Genomic DNA, 8,192 nt, shown 5'->3' on the forward strand with positions numbered 1-8,192 from the left:
CCCTGAAGAGAGTCCAAGGACACTGGGCTTGAGGACTAATATGCATTTTTATTCTACAATAATTTTCTTACTGAGTTCAAGAGGCACCAGCTCCAAGTACATAAAACCAAATCAAATTACATTAATTGATTTTATTGAAACCTGCTGCAGTTGTATTCAAGCCCACACTCAGGGGCATGACCCCTGTGAAATACCAAAGGGGCTTTTGAAATAATTAAATTAATTACACCCTGGGTTATGCACAAGGGCTTGCTCCTCGTGCTCAAGGCAGGCAATGCCTGCTCACTGCCATGGGCAACACGAGTGACCACAAAGTAAGATGCTGTCTAGGGGAGCCGAAGGCCCACATCTTCCATTGTGGGGTGAGTCGTCTTCTTGCTTTTTAGGCAAACACAGATGCACACGGGCACACACACATATGGTCACCAGCTAGAATGGCCCTCTCTCTTTCTCTCTGCCGACTTATGGTCCAAGTCAAGTACTCGCCCCATCCTCCTCGTCCTCCTTGCCCCTTCCTCTGCCTCCTTTCCTGACCACCCCCACCCCGGACCCCCCAGCACTTACATCCATGCCCTTGGAAGATGCACTTTCAGGTTGCCTATTCTTTCATGAGGGGCTACCTTGTATGACTAAGTAAAGGATGAGAAGCCCCTCGAATGCAGAGAATGGGCTGTGATCCTCTCTGGATCTTTCAGGAAGCTCAGCCAAGCTCTGTATATGGAAGAAACTCAGAACATTTATTAAACACCTACTATGTGCTAGGCACTAGTCCAAAACTTTACATGGAGCATAAAAAAACTAAGTGGAGCTCTGTTGCTTCTAAATAAATCTTAAAACAATTCCATAAACCCTGTTGCTAATCAGGTGATGGCATCACCCTTCTGATTTGACTACAAACAAGTCCCAGTGTCCCTGGTGGAAGGGCTACTCCTCACCAACCTTCATTTCACAGAGGACATTTTGCAGATCCACACGGGGAAGGTTCTGGTGCAAGGTCACAGAGTGGTTCAGAGGATGAGCACCCTGTCTCCTGTAGGCTCCCAGCTCTGAACAGATTTGTCCAGGGCAAAAAGTCACCCATGATTCCAGTTACTCCTGTACTGGGGGCTACCACGCCAGATTAGCCTGTCCTGCAGAGAGGACGCTGGGTGTCCAGGGACGGAGTAGCCCACGTTCTGTGGCCTTGGGAGCAAAGCAGGGCAGAGTGGGGACCTAGCCCTTCGGGGATCGAACCCTTACCCCATAGCCTCATCAAGACCTGCTCTACCCTTGCCTTAACCTGTTGGGACGCCGTAGGAGACAACGCCCTACCCCTGTTGCACAACAGGCTTTCCAAACCCCCACCCCCACTGCAGCCCTCTCCCCGCTTCCGCATGCCTCTCACTACCCTCAAGACCATACTCAAAATAGAGCCCTGGATACCAGCCGACGCAAATCCCCTCCCTGACTGTGACCCTGAGCTGCTTAGTAATAACGATGAACACAATCCTTGTAACCGTGACAGCTACTCTTCACAGAGATTTATACTGCTCCGTGCCAGGCGCTCATACGCCTTGCCTTTCCATCTAATCCTCACAATCACCTCATCTGACAGGTAAGGAAACTTAGGTGAAGGGAGGCAAGAAGCTGGCCCAAGGGCACAGAGCTCGTAGCTGGTGGGGCTTGGATTCAAAGTCAGGTCTATGGCACACCTTGCCGGCACCGCCACAGACCACATCTTCCTCATATTGGTGGGCTGATGCCCCCTCACTGCATTTTCTAGATGAGGATACTTATTTTTAAAGTTGTGATAAAATATATATAAAATGAAAGTTGGCATTTTAAGCATTAGAGGGCATGACTCAGTGGCACTGATTATATTCATGATGTTGTGCCACCATCACCGCTATTTTGAAATTTTTTCCACCAGCCCCAACGAAAGTTCTGTAACTGTGAAGCAATAACTTCCCAATCCCAGCCCCTCCAGCCCTCACCCCGCCTCGCTAATCCCTGCTCACCTCCAGTCTACTTTCTGTCTTTACGAATTTGCCTGTTCTAGGCATTCATACACGTGAAACCATACATTTGGCCTTTGCCTGCAAAGCCAGTTCTCCTCAACAGTAAGCCTGACCCGTCAACTTTTTTGGCCCTCAATCTCTCACCGGCCAAAAGGACACAAGGACTTGGCCTCTCCATCACCAGGAGGTTGTGGACACGTGACAGCTTGAGGGTGAGGATATCATCTTGAGGAGGGCCAGGCCTTGGAGGCTCAGCATCCCCAGCTACTGACGTTCAAGAAAGACCTCGTTGGGTCCTGAGTGCTACTGAGGGGACCAAAGAAGCAATGTTTTTGGCTGGGGTGGTTCCGGGGGCCAGAAAACGGACTCTCTAGAACGGAAAGGTGGCAAGAGGGGGGGCCTGAGGCCTCCGGGGGCCTGGGCAGCACTGCCTTGGCACAAGAGGGCCAAGGTGAGCCTTGTATGGACTTTAGGGAGTGCTGCACCCCTGGGGAGAAAAGTGGCGGCCCAGCCAGAGTTCAATAGCCCCCTCCCACCAATTTGGGGCCCACAGACTCTTCACCTCCTCCCCACTATCTGCCCCTCCCTGTGGTACCAGCTGGGCAATCGCCTTCCTACTTGGGGCATTACTCGTGCAGCTAGCACCCCAGCTCCCCCCAAAGCCTTCCCGCTCCCCAGTGGTTCCTCTCCAGCTCCACTAGGTCCTTTTCAATCTACATCACGTGATGTACCACACTGGGGGGGCCCACACTGTGGGGGGCACTGTCTTTCAGGGTGCACACACAATGGAAAGCACTCTGCATTAGAGTCCTGGGGCTGCCACCTTCTAGCCGATCTAGGACAGGCAGCTCAACCACCCTGAGCCCCAGCGCTTCATCCATAAAGTGGACGCGACAGTGCCCACTGCCTGCGGGCTGTCCTCGGGACCAGAGCGAGGCGTGTCTATGACTTGTAACCTGGGCGTGTGGCAGAGCTATGCAGAGACACAGCACACGACGTGGCAGATCTTCCTGACACTCAATTCTACTCAACTCTTTGGGGAGAAATGCGTCCCTTTTATATTAAAAAAAAAATAGAGATGATTATGGAGGAGAATGAAAAACTTGGATTGCTTTTAAAAGATAAAACAGGCAACTTCCAGGGCATTTCTAGCTTTCTGGGAGCCATGTTGGTGGTTCTTTCGGAATCACAGTGTGCACTGCCCCCTCTGTTGGGAGGGTGTTTCTGGGAGGCGCTGGTAAGATCAACTGCCTGGCCTGTGGCAGGTGCTCAGGAAAGAGTAGCTGTGATGTTTCCTTCAGTTGTCATGGGGGGAAGAGTTTAACGCAATTGCACTGCAACCCCTCTGATTGGTATGGTCTCTTGGTCTCCCTTGGGAGAGGCAAGGCACTGGGTGGGATGCATGTGGGGCTGCAGTGCCAGACTTTCCGTCTCTGCTTCACCATCACAGGCTGGATGCACGTCCTTGGACATATCACTCAACTTCTCTGCACCTGAGTTTATTCCCCTACAAACTGAGACAGAGTCTTAACAACTCATTATCCAAAAGAGACAAATCCAATTTAAAAAGGAACAGAAGACCTGAAGAGACAGGTTTCCAAAGAAGACACCCAGATGGCCAACAGGCTCGTGAAAAGATGCTCGACATCACTGACCATCAGGGAACTGAAATAGCATCTCACACTTGTCAGAATGGCTGTCATCAAAAAGACAAGGAATAACATCCTCATGTTGATAAGAATGTAGAGAAAGGGAACGCTCATGCACTATTGGCGGGAATGTAAACAGGTGCTGCCACTGTGGAAAACTGTATGGAGCGCCACTGAAAAAGTTAAAACCAGAACTACTGTTTGATTTAGCAATTCCACTTCTGGGTATTTATATGAAGAAAATGAGAACACTAATTCAAAAAGATATATGCACCCAATGTTCACTGTAGCACTATTTACAAAAGCCAAAGTATGAAAGAAACCGAAGAGTCCATCAAAAAAGATAAATGAATAAAGAAGATGTGGTATAGATATATACCATGGAATATTGTTCAACCATAAAAGGAAAAAAAACATCTTGCCATTTGCAGCAACATCAATGGACCTAGAGGGTATTAGGCGAAAGGGAAATAAGTCAAACAAAGACAAATACCGTATAATTTCACTTACACGTGGAATCTAAAAGCAAACAAACCAAACAGAAACAAACTTACAGTTCCAGAAGAAAACAGGTGGTTTCTAGAGGGGAGCAGGGTGGAGGAGATGAGTGAAACAGGTGAGGAAAACGTAGAGGCATAAACTTCCAGTTATAAAATGCGTAAGTCACAGGGATATAATGTAGCGCATAGGGAATACTGTCAATGAGACTGTAACAACTTTGTATGGTGACAGATGGTAAGACTTTTGTGATCATTTCACAGTATATAAAAATATCGAATCACTGGGTTGTATACCTGAAATCAATATAATATTATAGGTCAATTATACTTCAATTTAAAAAAAAGAAGAAAGAAGACAAATACCCTAACAGCTCCCTTGCAGAGCTCTGTGCAGATGACATCAGAGCTCGCTGGAGGAAACAGAGTCAAGGATGAAGAAGTGTTCACATGCTTGTTTCACTTCATGCTCCCACTGCAGCTTGGGGAGGCAGGTGAGCAAGTCAAGCTCTTTGCGAGCACACCCAGAGCCCTGAGTGTGGGACGTTGCTACCACAGCCCTGCGAGGCAGACAAGGCAGGGGCGGTGCTGACCACTCTGGAGATGAGGATCTGGGGCCCTCGGTGGAGCTGGAGTCTGTTTCTGACTCCCAGTGGACGGCTCAGCCTCCTTCTAGCACTCAGGGCTGATCAGAGGTGAAAGGCAGGACCTCAGTGGGCAAGGTGACAAGGAGCTCCTTGTCACTTCCACGTTCAGTCAGAGGCAGCAAGGGTGGGAGAGTGGGATCCAAGCCCTTTGAAAAATCTCCTCGCGGTTGTGAGATTCTGGGATTCCAACTGGCTCCCAGACTGAAAAGATGCTCAGCATCACTAATCATCAGGGAAATGCAAATCAAAACCACACTGCAAAAGAAAAAAAAAAATACATAAAGAGACTAATAAATTCACCTGGACTGGAAGTTAAAAAAAAAAAAAAAAACCACAGTGCAAAGGCTCTGACTTTATCTCTTCTACATTTGCTTATTGCATTTCACTTGGTCGCTTCTTTTCAGAAGAGTTCAGAGGGTGCCTGGTTGGTGCTTTAAAAGCACTTGGTGATGGTTCTGCTGAAGTGGCCCTAGAATCTACCGTCTATGCTGCAACAGACCCTCTCGGACCCAGGCATCGCGGTCACTGACACTGGGCATCCTCTGAAAACCAAGCAAGGCGGAGGCTCAGCGGGGCTGTCCTCACTGAACGGGAGGAAGCTCTTCACGCTGTGTCCCTGCTGCCCAGCCCCGTCCACAGACAGCCCGTTCCTCCATCGGCAGGAGGATCCGGTCTCGGCTCAGCCCTGGCCCCCCCACCCCTGCTGCCGGCCCTGCTGAAGCCCATCCCACCCTTCCACCAGAGCTTTGAGCGCAGCTCCCCACACAATGGCCATCCGGAGGTAGTGCTGCGTCCGGTCCCTCCTTGGCCGGAGGCAAAGTCCAGACCTTTCCTCCACCCTCCCAGGCCTCTCACCCACGCCTGAATCTCTACTTTGAAAACTTCCCATGGACCAGTGATCTCTAGGCCCCGGCGGCACACCACCCTTGCGTCCCCTCCCAGACCAGGCCGCCCCTCCCACGGGCCCCAGCCTACCCATTTCCTCTGCCCTTTTCACCCTTTGGCGCTAGGACCAGCTATTCTGAGCCTCTGGCCCGGCTCCTTCCCCTGCCAGCTGCTCCCTTACCAGGGCCTTCATTTCTTGCCTCTTCTTTTCGGAGTGGACCCTTACTTAGTTCTGCCAACAAAGAGCATGTGTTCGTATGATACAGGAACACCAAAGGCAGCAAGATTCAGCGCAGATCTGAATGCTTGGGTTGTGCGTGCATGCTGAGTCACTTCAGTTGTATCCGACTCTTTGAGACTCCATGGACTGTAGCCCGCCAGGCTCCTCTGTCCATGGGAGTCTCCAGGCAAGAATACTGAAGTGTGTTGCCCTGTCTTCCTCCAGGGGATCCTCCCAACCCAGAGATTGAACACATGTCTCCTATGTTTCTTGCATTACCAGGCAGATTTACCACTAGTGCCACCTGGGAAGCCCCAAGTGCTTGGGTTACCTGTCTGGAAATGTTAAATGCAGGCCACTGCATTGCTGGGTATGTGTGTGCATGTGTGTGTGTGTGTGTATACACACACCAATGGACTCTCAGTCCTTCCAAGAAGCTTTTCAAAACAATCTTTCTCCCCACCTTGCCAGAAACGATGAATTAGTAAGGATGAGCCCCAACAGGATTAATAGTCTCTTTCTGGTTACCCAAGCTTCTTGCTTCTTTTATGACACAGCAATCACCGGATTTCAAGGTTTCTTGAAGAAGATGCTAGAACAATTACTGCAGATCTTATAAAATTACACTGAATGGTATGTTTGAAAAGATAATTTTCTGTATTCGGCTCTGTGAAAAGTTTCCCACAAAAGCAGCAACAGTCAAATAAAGGTCCCCACCCACCTAAAACAGTTTTGGTAGATTTTCAGATCCCTTTCAGAGTGTAGGGAAGAGACGGGGGAGAAGGACAGGGCCACAGAAAGGGAAAACAAGCCCCTATGTCTTGATTTGGCTTTGGTGACCAGGAAAACACACTCCTGGGGTTGTCCCGGTCAATATTTGATTCACTGAGCTTATCAGCCAGACCTCAATCTATGGGAAACAGACAGAGCCTGGCACAGGAGCTGGGTCAGGTGTCCAAGATAATGGCTGAGTAGGTCCAGGGCCTCCTGGTCAAAGGCCTCCTACAAAGAAACCCTCGGAAAATGTTTACTTTCTGGATTTCGGCACCAAAGCTTTCTGATCCTGAAAAGTAAAAGTGAAAGTCACTCGGTTGTGTCCGACTCTTTGCAACCCCATGAACTACACAGTCCATGGAATTCTCTAGGCAAGAATAATGGAGTGGGTAGTAGCTCCCTTCTTCAGGGGATCTTTGCAACCCAGGGATCAAATCCAGATCTCCCGTGTTGCAGGCGGATTCTTTACCAGCTGAGCCACAAGGGAGGCCCTCTGATCCTGGAGCTCCAGCCAATTTGTTTCTGACAAACACGTGGTCAGTGTGCAGATTTTCCTAAACATGACACAAACCATAATGGGGAAAAACATGATAGATGAGATTAAAGCTTGAACTTTTCTATGATAAAGATACCACGTACAAGTTAAAAGTCAATAATCTAAGTGAAAAGTACTTGCATTATTATGTATCACAGACACGGCGTGAACCGAAAATATACAAAGAATTCCTCTGAACCAATAAGGAAAACCATGAAGTATAAATGTTCACTAAAATTATTTACACTGTCCGATCTCACTGATGATTTTTTAAATATAAAAACCAGCTGGCAGGTGCTTATGAAGAAAAGAGGGGCAGATATTTTAGACGAAGGGCACTGGATTGAGAGAGAAGACCTGAGGTTCAGTCATCTGTCCTGTGAGACCTTGGACAAATCATTTCTCCATCTAGGAAAGTTTTCCAGCTGATATTTTAGTAGAAGTTGCATAAGGAACGGGGTCTTGTGTCTTTGGCATCAGGCATAAAATAGCTTCTTAGACCTTCCTCTTTCTCCAAGCTGTTCCATTATGTTTATCATAGTATTTATCGCACCCTTCTTCACCACCCTCTCCACTGTAGAAGATTTGAAACAGAGGTGTCAGTGGGTCTGCCTCCCAGCTGTGGAATTTGAGAGGACGGAAGGAAAGTGGCTGAGTTAAGACCCCCTTAGCAGCCCTGGGTGTGTGTGACAGCTGCTCTGGGGCTCTTGCCCTGTCTCCATGGGGGCCCGTCTGTTCCACAGAGTCTGCTGGCCAGACAGCTGCGTGAGGGTTGGGAGCAGGAGGCAAGCAAGGGGCAGACGATAGAAAGGGGAAGCGCAAAGGAAGAGTGAGGACTTGCCGGCCAGGCGGCTTTGGGTTTGTATCTCAACTGCTCTGCCTCCTGCCTGTGGACTGCCGATCGCACCAATCTGTTTCTTGGAGTCTCAGGTTCCTCTTTCACAAAATGGGCGCAATGTTCTCGCCTCCCAGGCTCCTTTCCTGGCCA

Source organism: Capricornis sumatraensis, chromosome 21 (genome assembly GCF_032405125.1).
Source record: "Capricornis sumatraensis isolate serow.1 chromosome 21, serow.2, whole genome shotgun sequence".
Classification (NCBI taxonomy): Eukaryota; Metazoa; Chordata; class Mammalia; order Artiodactyla; family Bovidae; genus Capricornis; species Capricornis sumatraensis.